The sequence below is a fragment of the Phoenix dactylifera genome, chromosome 3, assembly GCF_051530095.1.
Source record: "Phoenix dactylifera cultivar Ajwa chromosome 3, Ajwa_hap1_PhDact_Kaust_v1.1, whole genome shotgun sequence".
NCBI lineage: Eukaryota > Viridiplantae > Streptophyta > Magnoliopsida > Arecales > Arecaceae > Phoenix > Phoenix dactylifera.
Genome location: NC_143192.1, coordinates 27,576,470 through 27,591,437, shown reverse-complemented (window position 1 = coordinate 27,591,437; position 14,968 = coordinate 27,576,470). Strand labels below are relative to the sequence as shown.

Here is a 14,968-nt window from a genome sequence, read left to right as displayed (position 1 = left end):
GCATAAACTTGTGCTTGGGGAAAGTTTGGAAGCTGTTCTCTAGACATTAGCTGGTCCAACTTGCGGGATAGTGCATCTACTTTGTCAGATAGACCTATGGACAGGCTAACTTCATTTATGGTCCCTTTTCTTTGAGAACTTGGGGGTGCTTGACGAGCGGTGGAGGCATGGTGGAGGAAATTTTCATTAAGGTTTTCAAATAATTGCCATGCCTCATGGTCACTTTTAAGCATGAAAGTTCCTCCGCATGCGGCATCGATCATCTGACAGTTTCGTTCAGTCAATCCATCATAGAAACATTACACTAGCTGCCATTTAGGTATTTAATGATGTGGGCATTTACGGATTAGGTCCCGAAATCTCTTCCAAGTTTCATAAAATTCTTCTCCGTCAGTTTGGGAGAAGCTTGTGATGGCACGTCTAAACTGATTCGTTCTTCCTATGGGAAAGTATTTTTTAAGAAATTCTTGTTGCATTTGATCCCAAGAATGAATTGAATTGGCTTCTAAAGAATTTAGCCATTGCTTGGCTCTATCCTTAAGGGAGAAGGGGAATAATCTAAGTTTCAAAGCATCATCAGTGAAGTTCTGAATCTTGACAATGGTGCAAATCTCAAGAAATTCATCTAGGTGTTTATATGGGTCTTCGTTGGTGAGCACATAAAAAAATGGGGGCATTTGGATCACACTAGACTTTATTTTATATTGTACAGTTGCTATCTTAGGTAATCGAATGCAAGATGGAGAAGTGTAAATGGTGGGAGTAAAGTACTCTCTCAGGAGTTTGGGTTGTTCTTCAGCCATCTCAGGAGGTGGGGATGATTCTAATGTTCTGATCTCAGCTCGAATATTTCTAAGGGTCCATTCTATTTCAGGGTCAAAAGGTAATAGATCACGCACTCTAGAACGACTCCCTTGCATAAACTAATACTTGATCAGTCAAGCATGCAATAAAACAAAAACACATCAAATTCTTGTACTTGCCCTAAAATCACTAGACAGCTCCTAACTGGTTTGAAGAGGGCACCTAAGCCTCCAATCCGGTCTAATGAACTGAGTTGACCAGGTAAGCTCCCAGGTAAGTGAGGGGGTCACATTGCGTTCGCAAAGGTACCACTTAAAAACCACTTGCCTCGAATAGATGAACTGTCTCCCTTAAGGGACAAAGCTTGCATAGACATCAACTGAGCCACAGAGCGAAATTGGTGCAACTTTCGGTGATCTTCGTCCTATTGAGCTCGAATGTCACTAAGGGCCAACGTCTAATTGATTTTAATTAAAGTGATAGCTATGTGAGAATTGATTCACCTAATTTGGGTAAGAATCTGGTGATGAAATCCAGTTCTTATCTTATTGGGGTGATTGCCCCTACTATGTGCGGAGTAATTGGTGTATGTGTATCAAGCATGCATTCACACTTTTGCTGAAATTAAAATCAAACAATCACCACAAAATTTCAAGCTAATTGGAAATCAATTTAAATAAGAAAGGTTTAGAGGTTGCCAAAGAAAATTTTTTCAGCAATTTTTTTATTTTTTTAGGCAAACCTCTACAGGATTTCTTTTTCAGTAGTTCCCTTTTTGATCGTCCCAGATTTTCTCTTCGATTCCTGATCAAATAATATCAAGAGAAAAATCAAAAATTAGTAAGAGAAAAAAAGATAAGAAAAGTAATAAAAATAGAAAAATTTTTTATTTTATTTTAGATTTTTTTTTGAAAGTTTTTTTTTGAAGAGAAAAACAACTATGCTAGCAATCACCGGCAACGGTGCCAAAAATTGATAGTCAATTTTAAAAACCACGCAATAACACGTATCTGGTAGGATAGTGATTACGGGTATCGATCCACAGGGATTGGGGTACAGTTATTTTTTAAAAAATATTTGAAAAAGAGAATTTGTGGAAACTATTGAACTAAATAATTTAATAGGAAATGCAATTAAAATTATATCAATTGACAAAACCTATGGCAAGAAATTCACCATTAACATAGGAACAAAGATTAATTATATTTTAATTTATTCTTGGATTAACATACAAATTGGCTACAAGCCTAATAAGCATTCAAATAAAATTTCACCAAAGTAATTTACGAGCATCCATCTTCAATTAGCATGAAATGTCTACCCTAAACTAATGTGGCAGGACACTGCATCTTTTCTAAGCATGGATGGTCTTATATTAACTTAGTGATCATGAAGAACAGTTGTATGAACTTCATATTTAAAATTACAGAAATTAAACATGAGATAAAAGAGGATATCTATTAAAAATAATAAGTTCATACAACTCCAAGAATTTAAAATTAAATACATAAAATCCGTGTCCCTTTGTTAGGGCTGCATCCAGCCCTAGTGAAGAGCTTAGCCTTCCATACAGACGCGAACAGCTGCACTGCAGGGGTACTTCATGACGATTGGCTCTCCCTCCTTCCTCCCGTCGTCTCTCTCTCCCTCTTCAAGTAGCATATTCCAAAGAGTTGCCGAAGAGAAGTGGATCCCCCCAAGCGAAGTTGATTCCTCTGTTTCACACCTGGGTTTTTATAGGCTACCAACTCGTTCTCTCTTCTCCTCTATGGCTGATCCAAATGGGAGGATAAGGTCGTGGAAGCTTGATCTGATCCGGACGTTGGGAAGATAAGCTGGGATCTGGAGCCGATCGCGTTGAAGAAGTTGGCTTCGGCTTTGGATGCAGAGGATGGTGTGGGCGCTGGAATGTTGCTCACAGCTGAGAGATGATAAGAATGAATTGCGGAGAGGTCGCATGAGGTTGCTGGCTTTGGGATACGGATGAACATGATGCAGGGAAGAGAATTTGTGAGATTTCTCATGTGGATGGTTGAATTAAGCATATCCGAATGCAAACGGGATGAATGGAATTCAGATAAGGAATACCCGAATATGCTGGGAGGAATCCGGGAGAAGAGAAGATTGGATTCGGCTGGGAGTTTGGTAGGATTTATAAACGGGATAAGATTTGTTCCGCTGGGAACAGAGGAGCTGGAACGTAATCAGAAGAAGCTGGGAAGAACTCACGGACGACTGGAAGGGAGTGATCCGTGGGAGAAGGGACTCCGGAAGATGCTGGGATGAAGATTCGTGAAACAGGGGAGCTGGAACGGATGCGGAGGAGATGAGGAGGAAGAGCTTGGACCTTATCCGTGGGAGATAAGCATGGCTGGAGATGAAGCTAATCCGAGCTTATCCGGGTTGGGATGCAGCCGTTGGCTGGATGTACTGAGAGGAATCCATGGATTTGTTTGGGATGCTCACGAGATGAAGATGAATCGCGGATCACCGGTCGTGGGAGTAGGCGGAATGCTGGGACGAATCTGTAGATGATTCGGCTGATGGTTGGCTTGATTCTTGGTTCCGAGTGACATGCAAACGGGCTGAAGAGAGTGACTCAGATTGGTTGAAGCTAAAACAAGGGAGGAAAGGATGACGTGGAAGTTTTGGATGCGGAAGGGAAGATGAGTTTTGTTTTTTGGACATGGGAGGGAGAGTGACGTGGATATGGGTTCAGCTGCAAATGCGACCTGCACACATTAGTTCAGACATCATCCTAATTAGTTCGACTTGACCTGCACACATTAGACTCAACCAGTAAAATCAAGCAAACTCGAATTATTTCTAATAATTTATTAAAATGCAATGATGAAGGGTAATGAATTTTTTTATGTTTAAATTTAAAATATATGCGTAAAAATAATGATAAGTGCTATGAGTAAGATATTAATTCATGCATTATTTAGCACTTATCAATATCCTGATGTAGACTTTCTATCATCAGGATCAGTCATGAAGTCTGAATCAGTATATCCTTCTACCTTTAATTTTGTGCCTCCCCCAAAGACCAAAAACATATCCTTAGTCCTTCTCAAGTACTTAAGGATATTTTTCACAGCTAGCCAGTGCTCCTCGCCTGAATTTGACTGATATCTGCTCGTGACACTCACAGTATGTGCTATATCAGGTCGAGTACATAACATGGTATACATGAGGCTCCCTATTGTCGATGCATAAGGGATCCTACTCATGCGCTGAATCTCTTCAGATATTTTGGGGCACATCTTCTTGGAGAGATTTATCCCATGCCTTAGGGATAACAATCCCCTCTTAGAGTTTTCCATGCTGAATCTCTTCAGCACTTCCTCTATGTACATTTTTTGTGATAGGCCAAGCATCCTCTTAGATCTATCTCTATAGACCTTAATCCCCAAAATATAAGATGCTTCACTTAGGTCTTTAATGGAGAACTTCTTAGACAACCATAACTTGATCGATGTAAGCATGGAAATATTATTTCCAATCAGGAATATATCATCCACGTACAATACGAGGAATACTATAGCCTTCCCACTGACCTTTTTGTACACACATGGTTCCTCTTCGTTCTTGATGAAATCAAACGATTTGATCACATCATCGAAACGAGTGTTCCAACTCCGAGATGCTTGCTTTAGTCCATAAATGGATCTTTGCAGCTTGCAGACCTTGTGATCACCATCACTGGAAGTGAAACCCTGAGGCTGTTCCAAATAGATATCTTCCTCAAGATATCTATTAAGAAAAGCAGTTTTCACATCCATCTGCTATATCTCATAATCATGATAAGCTGCAATGGAAAGCAACATTCGAACGGACTTCAGCATGGCTACCAGTGAAAAGGTATCCTGATAGTCAATGCCTTCGCGCTGACTATAACCTTTTGCCACCAACCTTGCCTTATACGTCTCTACCTTGCCATCCGAATCCATTTTCCTTTTGTAGATCCATTTACACCTAATAGGTCCTATACCTTCAGGCAGATCTGCTAAGGTCCATACTTGGTTGGAATGCATGGAGTCTATTTCTGACTTCATCGCATCCATCCATTTTTCGGAGTCGATGTCTAACACCGCTTCGTTGTAGATTTTGGGATCATTACTATGATCTCTTTCTCCCTTGAGGAACTCTTCCTCTATGTCCTCTGCAAGCATACCTAAGTATCTTTCAGGAGGATGGGAGATCCTACTGGATTTACAAAGTGGACGAGGTTCTTCATGTATTAGCTCAATGTGAATAGGTTCACTAGGCTCAATTGCTCGTTGCTCTTCAGAGACTTTCTCTTCGAGCTCAATTTTTCTCCCACTGCCTCTATCAAGGATAAACTGTTTTTTCAAGAAGATGGCATGTCGGCTCACAAACACTTTGTGATCTTCTGGGATGTAAATATTATATCCTAACGATTCTCTAGGATATCCAATAAAACGAGCACCAATTGTCCTAGACTCTAACTTGTCCGCCTGTTGTCGCTTGACTTGGGCTGGACATCCCCAAATCTTGAGATAACCAAGACTTGGTTTTTTACCATGCCTTATCTCATATGGTGTGGTAGGAACGGACTTAGAGGGAACTCTATTCAATATGTAGATAGCTGTAAATAGGGCGTCTCTCCACAAGAATAAGGGTAAGTCAGTGAAGCTCATCATGGATCTGACCATATCCAATAGGATCCGATTCCTCCTTTCTGACACTCTGTTGAGTTGAGGTGTTCCAGAAGATGTCCATTGTGAAACTATACCATTTTGTTTGAGATAATCGCGAAACTCTCCACTAAGGTATTCTCCTCCTCGATCTGATCGAAGAACCTTAATGAGTTTTTCTGTCTGTTTTTCTACTTCAAATCTGAATTCTTTGAACCTTTCAAATGCTTCAGATTTATGTCTCATAGATAGACATAACCATACCGTGAGAAATCATCGGTAAAAGTAATAAAGTAGAAAAATTGACCCCTAACCTGCACATCGAATGGGCCACACACATTAGTGTGTACTAGGGCAAGTATTTCAGTGGACCTCTTCCTGTATCCTATAAAGGGTAATTTGGCCCATTTTTCTTGAAGGCAGGATTCACAAATCGAATATGACTCAGAAGTCAATGAACTCAAAAGCCCATGTTTCTCCAATTTGTCAATTCTGTCTTCTTCTATATGACCAAGTCTGAGGTGCCATAAATACTTTTGATTTATCTCATCTCTAGATCTTTTAGATCCTATGGTACTCACTGTTGTTAGGAATATGCCCGAGAAGCCAATTTGGCAGACGCATTGTAATTGTTCTAGAGGCATGAAATTTATACTTGATCATTTTATTAATAAATAAAATAGGTATTTTGTTCATTCATGTTATTATGTGTCCATGAATCATCCTAGGAATTAATAAGATGATAACACATATTTCCAAAAGTTGAGAATTTAAGGCATGTGTAATTAATAGTTAATTCCTAAATTGCTCCTGATCAATGGATCATCACGAAGGACGGTGATCGATCCGATGAGATTAGTGCATAGATCACTTTTCTTGATGGACGAGTCTTAAGTCCACAGTGTGGTCACACTGGAGTGATTGTGCAAGTGCTTGGTAGAGAACAAGGGTACTGAGCATGACCAAAGCAAGAAGTTATTTGGATGTCTATCCATTCGTCAGTGACTTACTTAATGCTACAGTTATATAACTAGTACTTAGACCTGCGATGCCTCAACTAGTCACGGTGAGGTTGCTGTAGTTTGACGAGCACATAAACATGAGCCCTAAGGGTTCTTGTGGTGCAGATTGTCTGTAGTAGGTTCGCTGTCGGACTAGGATTGCATCTAGATGGGATCTATCGACCTTGATGTTAGCATCCCTCATATGCTATGAAAATTTCGAAATAATTTTCAGATTGCAGCGAAAAAACATATGCGGGATACGTTCATCGCATGAACGTGTTTTAAAACCTTTCGTTTATAGATAGATTAGAACTAAATTATTTTAAACCATTTTAAAATCATTAAGAAGATCAGATCTTCACCTTGTGCGGGTAGATGGTCTCTGCAAATCTAATTCACGAGGTATTTGGTGAAAGTTCAATGGAAGCCGCACACGCGTCCAGCCTCTACGGGTATCCACACGAAGTATTGAACCGATCGAAGCCTTCGTATCTCTTCGGAGTGCTAGCTCCCTTGCAGAGATGGCTTTTGATGGCTGAAGTCCTCCCTTTCAATCAACTCTTGAATGCCTAGGGAGGAGGAGGAAGAAGGATGGATCAAAGGAAGAAGAAACAAGCCCTTTTCAGCCTTTTCTTTTTCTCCTGCGCTGGATCCAAGAAAGAGGAAGAAGAAGGCCACGCCTTGATTTCTTTTTCTCCCTTTTCTCTTGCGGCTGGAAGGAGGAATGAAAGGAGAAGAGTTGCTGCTGAGATCCCCAAAAGAACTCATGGGAGGAGGGGTCGAACCCCTCCTCTTTTTATCTTCCCATGGGATAAGGATGAGCTCCTATTTTTTAGGAGCTCACCCTTATCCTTTTAGTTCGGCAGCAAGAAGGGGCTTATGCCCCTCCTTTTTTTTTTCTTCTCACGCAAGGAATCAAGGGACCTACGCCCCTCCCTCATAACCCCTTTAATTAACCACTTAATCAAATTAAATGGTAAGATGGTTTGGGTCTAATGCATGGGTCTAATCCCATTCAAAATAGGATCTATGTGAACCCATTTAAATTTCCTCCAAATCCCAATCTAATTATGATTTAATTGAACCATAACTCTATTGAACTCTTCAATCCTAATCCAATTAGAAGTCATGAAATTAATTAGATTAAAATTATAATTAATTAGGACTTAAAATAATCCTAATCTAATTAGGATTTAATTAAATTTCAGCCCTAAGCCAATTAGGGCTTTAGAAATTCTACTCCAAGTAGGACTCTAATTTAATTTGAAATCCTAATCCAATTAGGACTCCATGAATCCTACTCCAAATAGAACTCGTGATCAAGGCCAATTAATTAAATCCAATTAATTAAATTAAATTGCAATTCGATTGCAATTATTCCTTCTTCTAACCACTAACTCTTAGTGGGTTATCCATTTATCAATCTAATTGATTATTTGTGATTCCTAATCACATTCAACCATCGGACCGGTCAATACCTCTAATGTGTGTGACCCCATAGGTTCTATTCTGACTGGTAGTGAGATATATTATGATCTCTATCACAATATCATTGAAAACTCCTTTCAATGGGTTGAAACAATTTCAACTCAACTCACCAGGGTTTATCGACCATCAAGATGATCCCTGTTAGTCTCACCATCCACCAGTGACACCTAGTAGTATGTAGTGGCTACCCAGCAGAATGGAATAATGAACCTCTAGGTGCAGTTATCGTATGATACAGTCCTTCTATCGTGGATCCCTACAGACCGGAGGTCATGGATAACTCGTCAAACCCCATCGTCTGTCATATGTCTTGATTTATTTGACTTGAGTTCGATAGTGAAAAACTCTTTCTCCACTGTATATTATTGCCCTGGCCAAGGTCTTAGAACTCAGTCTAATAAATCACATAGGATCTCTCCTCTTCTATCAAGATCGATAGATTCCATGTAGGTACGTACCCTACTTCTACAGTGAACTTACTGCAGCCAATCTACACTACAAGAACCCATATGACTAGAGACCATGTGTATGTGTAGTCAAACTACAATAACCTCACTGTGAGCAGCTGAAGCACCGCAGGTCAAAGGACCAGTCATACTACTGCAACATCAAGTAAGTCACTGACGAGTGGATAGACATCCAAGTGACTTCTTGTCTTGGTCACGCTCAGTACCCTTGTTCTCTAACAAGCACATGCACTATCACTTCAGTGTCCCTACACTGTGGACTTGAGTCTCGTCCATCCATAAGAAAAGCGATCTGTGCACTAATAGGATCGATCACCGTCCTCGTGATGATCCATTGATCAGGAGCATTTAGAAATTAATCACCAATGATACATGGCTCAAATTCTCAACTCTTGAGAATATGTATCATCATCTTATTAATTCCTTGGACGATTCGTAGACACATAAACAATATGAATGAAAAGATGCCCATTTATTATTCAATAATAATAAAGTCAAGTACAAATTTATGTCCCAGAATTAGTAATGTGTCCGCCACATTGGCTTCTAGGGCATACATCTAACAATCTCCCACTTGCACTAAAGCCAATCAGTCATAGATCTAAGTCCCATCTTCTCAAGGTGGGCTTCAGTCTTCTGCTGACTTAGCTGCTTAGTGAGCGGGTCCGCCATGTTGTCCGTGGAGTTTACTCTCTGCACCTCGACATATTTCTTTTCGAGGTAGTCGCGTATGAGGTGAAAGCGCCGCTCTATGTGCTTGGACTTCTGATGAGACCTAGGCTCCTTAGCAAGAGCTATGACGCCATTATTATCGCAGTAGAGTGTGATGGCATCTGATGGCATGACATCTAGCTCTACAATGAATTTCTTGAACCAAAAGGCTTCCTTTGCAGCTTCAGAGGTGGCGATATACTAAGCTTCCATGGTAGAATCAGCAATGATCGGTTGTTTGGAACTCTTCCAATTTACCGTACCACCATTGCACAAGAACACATATCCAGATGTAGACTTTCTATCATCAATATCAGTCATAAAGTCTGAATTTGTGTATCCTTCTACCTTTAACTCTAATGCTCCCCCAATGACCAAGAACAAATCTTTAGTTCTTCTTAAGTACTTAAGAATGTTCTTCATAGCTGTCCAGTGCTCTTCGCCTGGATTCGACTGATATCTGCTAGTGACACTCACAGCAAGGGCTATATCAGGTCGTGTACACAGCATGGCATACATGAGGCTCCCTATTGCAGAAGCATAAGGGATCCTGCTCATGCGTTGAATCTCTTCAGATGTGTTGGGGCACATTTTCTTGGAGAGATGAATCCCATGCCTAAGGGGTAATAGACCCCTTTTGGAGTTTTCCATACTGAACCTTTTCAGCACCTTCTCTATGTACATCTTCTGTGATAGGCCAAGAAACCTCTTGATCTATCTCTATAGACCTTAATTCCCAAAATGTAGGATGCTTCCCCAAGTTCTTTCATCGAGAACTCTTTTGACAACTAGACCTTGACCGAGGTTAACATGGCAACATCATGTTAGGGTTTCCCAGTGCCCTAGGGCGCAGCGGAAGATACGGGATTATAAAATTTTCTTATAAAATCCATTATATGAAACCCTAATAAGCCAAGATCGCCTTAATAGTATAACCAAATAATGTAGAAAATATAATCTTGGTATAGAAGAATACCTATCACGCTATATCCAATATATCTGAAGATGTCCTAAGGTGCCCAAATGTTCACCCTCCGATGTTGATCCACACAGGAATGGGTTCAAGACTCTAGCTCCACCAAAACTTGATTCTAATTGTTCAATCCTTCCAAAGGATTTAATTGGCTGATTTTCCTTCACTTCCTTCTTCCTTTCTACCTCTAAAACATTCACTAGCCTTTTTGTCCTAAAGAAGACCCTCTTGTCTTGGGTTAGGACAAAAGAGAGAGACTTGTAAGAAAGAAGGGATAAGGGAGAGAGAAGAAAAGGCTTTTTCTTGGATGATCTTTAGAACCCCAAGGCACCTCCTTATTTATAAGAGATGGAGGGATGCATCATAAAGGGATGCATCCCATCCACACACCTCATCATGATGAGGCATGTGCCAAGAGATGCATCCCATCATGATGGGGTGCTAAGGAGAAGGGTGTATCAACTTCTTTCTCACATCTCCCTCTTAAATCCTGATGATCCAAGGGCCCAAATGCAGTGAACCAAAGCCAATGGTCCAGATCTAGGTGCCATCTAATGGTCTAGATCAAGACATCATCATCCAGGGTGCCATCCAATGGTCCAGAAGTAAGATGCCATCACCGATGGTCCAGATTCAGGCGCTGAGCAACGGTCCAGATCTTTCATCCAGAGAGCCATCCAGTGGTCCAGATTCAGGCGCTGAGCAACGGTCCAGATCTTTCATCCAGAAAGCCATCCAGTGGTCCAGAAGTGAAGGCCCTATCAAACCCAATCCAATTGGGTTTAACCAACTTAAAGAAAACATTAAACCTAATCAAATCAGATCTAATTAAAGCCAAATGGGTTTCAACTCTTGGCTAACCCATATTAGGTCATGATCTAATCATATTAGATCAACCAAATCTAAGAATCATATTCGAATTTAATTTGAATCAGGAGCTAGGGTTTGCAACACGTGCTAGCATGTTCATCTTGCAAACATGATCTAATCCAATTAGACCCTTGATCAATTCCCTTGTGTGTGACCCATTGGGTTCCTTATTTTAGCCAGCAGTAGGTGCAGGTGCAAGTTGACCTAACCTGATTAGAATACCTCTAATCCAATTTAGGTTCAATTTAGTGCTAAACCTGACTTAGCAATCAGAACCTTTCTGATGCTTTGATCTAATCAAACTCTTTGATCCGATCAACCCACAAGACATGATTGACGTCTAGCAACGTATCATGTCTACCCGGAAGATGAGGAATGTATTGTACAAATCCAAACATACCCTTCAGTGGAAAGCTACTGTGCAATTCAATCCCTCAGTCATACTACATCCTGAATAAGTGCTCGAGTATGGATCAATATCAAACTCAATCACTTATTCATGTCTCTCTCAATCTTTTATATGATAATTCAAACAATGAAACATTAGAAACTCTTTCTAATATTCATTTTGCTTTGATCAAAGGCTTCTTGAATCATCATAAGATTAGAGTAAGTAGGATGTTACCTTCTCTTTCTAGAAGTGACTGATTCCTTGTTGACCTACTCACAACCTTCGTACAAAATCCACCATATCCAGAATATCCCGTACACAACGCAATGTCGTGAATGAGGGTAAACCAAAACATAGCTTCAAGTGCACAAGGTACCATGGTGATCTCAGGTCTAAGGATCACTTGCGCAACTCCCACTATGAGAACCATCTTTTGATAATTAAGTAAGAATCCATAAGATGTTCTCATGGCTGGTCATTTCAGTGAACTCATTCCTCTAATGAGCACCCACATCTTTGTATTAGTGTCTCACACAAGTGATTGTGAGATCAATCACCCTCTACATTGAGCATACATAAGATGTGCCAGTCTTTCCGGTAATATTGATCCCCGACTCAATATACCAATTTGACTGGGAATATTCTAAATTAGGATTTTAGGATTTTAGGTCTCACTGGTATGATCTCATCATAACCCTTAAAACCAATGTCCTAATTTATGGGGTTCATCATCCAATAATAAAATAGATAAGCAGCAAATGATGAAACACAATGCCTTTATTGATATATATCGAGTGTCAAAGTACATGATTTGGAGGATTACAAAGAGAAACCCATCAAATGATTGGCTTATAGGGCATCTACTCTTTCAATCTCCCACTTGCACTAAAGCCAATCGCCCTTATATTTTAACCCCATACAATCGAGGTGACGATTGAATTGCTGCTGTGGTAGAGCTTTAGTAAATGGGTCTGCTATATTGTTCTTTGTGTCTACTCGTTCAATCTTGACGTCTTGTCTTTCGATTATCTCTCGAACAAGGTGGAAGCGTCTCAAAATGTGCTTGGATCTATGATGAGACCTTGGTTCCTTAGCCTGTGCAACTGCTCAAGTGTTATCGCAATAAACTGAGACTGGTCCGGCAATCTCAGGAACTACACCCAGCTCTGTGATGAACTTCTTCATCCAGACTGCTTCCTTAGCAGCTTCACTAACAGCTATGTATTCTGCCTCAGTAGTTGAGTCAGCTACAGTTTGCTGTTTGGAACTTTTCCAACTCCCAGCTCCACCATTCAAAGTGAAAATATATCCAGAGATTGACTTGCTATCATCTGGATCAGATTGAAAGCTAGAATCTGAATAGCCTTCTAGTTTCAATTCTGATCCTCCATAAATCAGAAAAACATCTCTAGTCCTTCTCAAGTATTTGAGAATGCTTTTCACAATTTTCCAATGATCCTCCCCGGGATCTGCCTGAAATCTACTTACCATACCTAAGGCATAAGCTACATCAGGCCTGGTACATAACATAGCATACATGATCGACCCTACTGCTGAAGCATAGGGAATAGAACTCATTCTATTCCTCTCTTCAGATGTCTTAGGAGACATCTTCCTAGAGAGTTGTATGCCATGTCCTATGGGTAAGAAACCTTTCTTACTTCCATCCATGCTGAACCTCTTCAGCACATTATCTATGTACCTAGACTGGGACAAACCTAGCATCCTTTTAGATCTATCTCTATAGATCCTTATACCAAGTATATAGGATGCTTCACCCAAGTCTTTCATGGAAAATTTCTTTGATAGCCAAGTCTTGACCGATTGCATCATTGGAACATCATTTCCAATGACCAATATATCGTCCACATATAATATCAAGAAGACAATAGCACTCCCACTAGTCTTCTTGTACACACAAGGTTCATCTATATTTTTAATGAAGCCAAACTCTTTGACTATCATGTCAAAATGGATGTTCCAACTTCTAGATGCCTGCTTTAATCCATAAATGGATTTCTTAAGCCTACATACTTGATTTGCTCTCCCTCTTGAGACAAATCCCTCTGGCTGTGTCATATAGACCTCTTCCTCAAGGTGACCATTAAGGAAGGCGGTTTTGACATCCATCTGCCAGATCTCATAATCATAGTATGCAGCTATAGCAAGCATAATCCGAATAGATTTGAGCATAGCTACTGGCGAAAAAGTTTCATCATAATCAATGCCTTGTTTTTGCCTGAAACCTTTTGCCACTAGCCTGGCCTTGTAGGTTTCTACTTGGCCATCAGCTCCTATCTTCTTCTTGTATACCCATTTGCACCCTATTGGAATCACTCCCTCAGGTGCATCAACCAAAGTCCACACTTGGTTTGTATACATAGAATCTATCTCGGATTTCATGGCGTCCAACCATTTGTCAGAGTCCCTACTCTTGACAGCTTTCGAATAGGTCAGAGGGTCATCGTTATCAACGATGTGGGCTTCATCATTCTCAATAATAAATCCATACCTCTCAGGTGCATTTCGCACTCTTTCTGACCTTCGAAAAGGAGTAGTGTGTAGTGGCTGTACCTCTTCCATGGGTACATCTGGTTGAGGATTATTATGTGTCTCACCTTGTAGGTCTTGAACTTCATCAAGTTCAATTCTTCTATCCTTGCCCTTTTCTAAAAAAAACTCTTTTTCCAAGAAAGTGGCATGCCTAGCAACAAATACCTTTTGTTCGGTAGGATTATAGAAGATATATCCTAAACTATCTTTAGGATAACCTACAAATATACATTTGTCCGATCTAGCACTTAGCTTATGTCCAAAATTTCTTTTGACATAAGCATGACAACCCCATATCTTAAGATACTTAAGATTAGGTTTCTTTCCTTTCCATATCTCATATGGAGTGCTAGATACAGACTTAGATGGTACTCTATTTAATACTAATGCAGCAGTTTCTAGGGCATGTCCCCAGAAGGAAATTGGAAGATTTGTGAAGCACATCATGGACCGTACCATATCTAATAAGGTACGATTCCTTCTTTCAGCTACACCATTTAATTGTGGCGTATATGGAGGTGTCCATATATGGAGGTGTCCATTCAGAGAGTATACCCTTTAATTTAAGATAGTCTAAAAATTCACTAGAAAGGTATTCTCCTCCTCGATCAGATCGAAGGATTTTAATACACTTTCCAGTTTGTTTTTCGACCATACTTTGATACTCTTTAAATTTATCAAAGGCTTCGGATTTATGTTTCATTAGATACACAAAACCGAACCTTGATAAGTCATCAGTAAATGTGATGAAGTAAGAGTATCCATCTCTAGCTTGAGTTGACATAGGACCGCACACATCAGTGTGTACGAGTTCTAACAACTCACTTGCCCTTTCTCCATGTCCCGAGAATGAAGACTTGGTCATTTTACCCATAAGACAAGATTCACAAGTTCCTAATGATTCAAAATCATAAGGGTCAAAGAATTTATCTTTATACAACTTATGTAACCTTGTCTCACTAATATGACCTAATCGGTAATGCCAGAGGAGGGTATTATTAATATTTTCTCTTTTTCTTTTATTATCTTTGCCAATATGAAACATA

General features: G+C 40.0%; 1 non-coding gene across 1 annotated transcript; it reads left to right on the top strand.

The window, feature by feature from the left end:
- The first annotated feature begins 321 nt into the window (after window positions 1–321).
- On the top strand, window positions 322–427 carry LOC149768011 (small nucleolar RNA R71). The gene has a single exon (XR_016400093.1). It is a non-coding gene; the product is annotated as a small nucleolar RNA R71 (small nucleolar RNA).
- The last annotated feature ends 14,541 nt before the right edge of the window (window positions 428–14,968 follow it).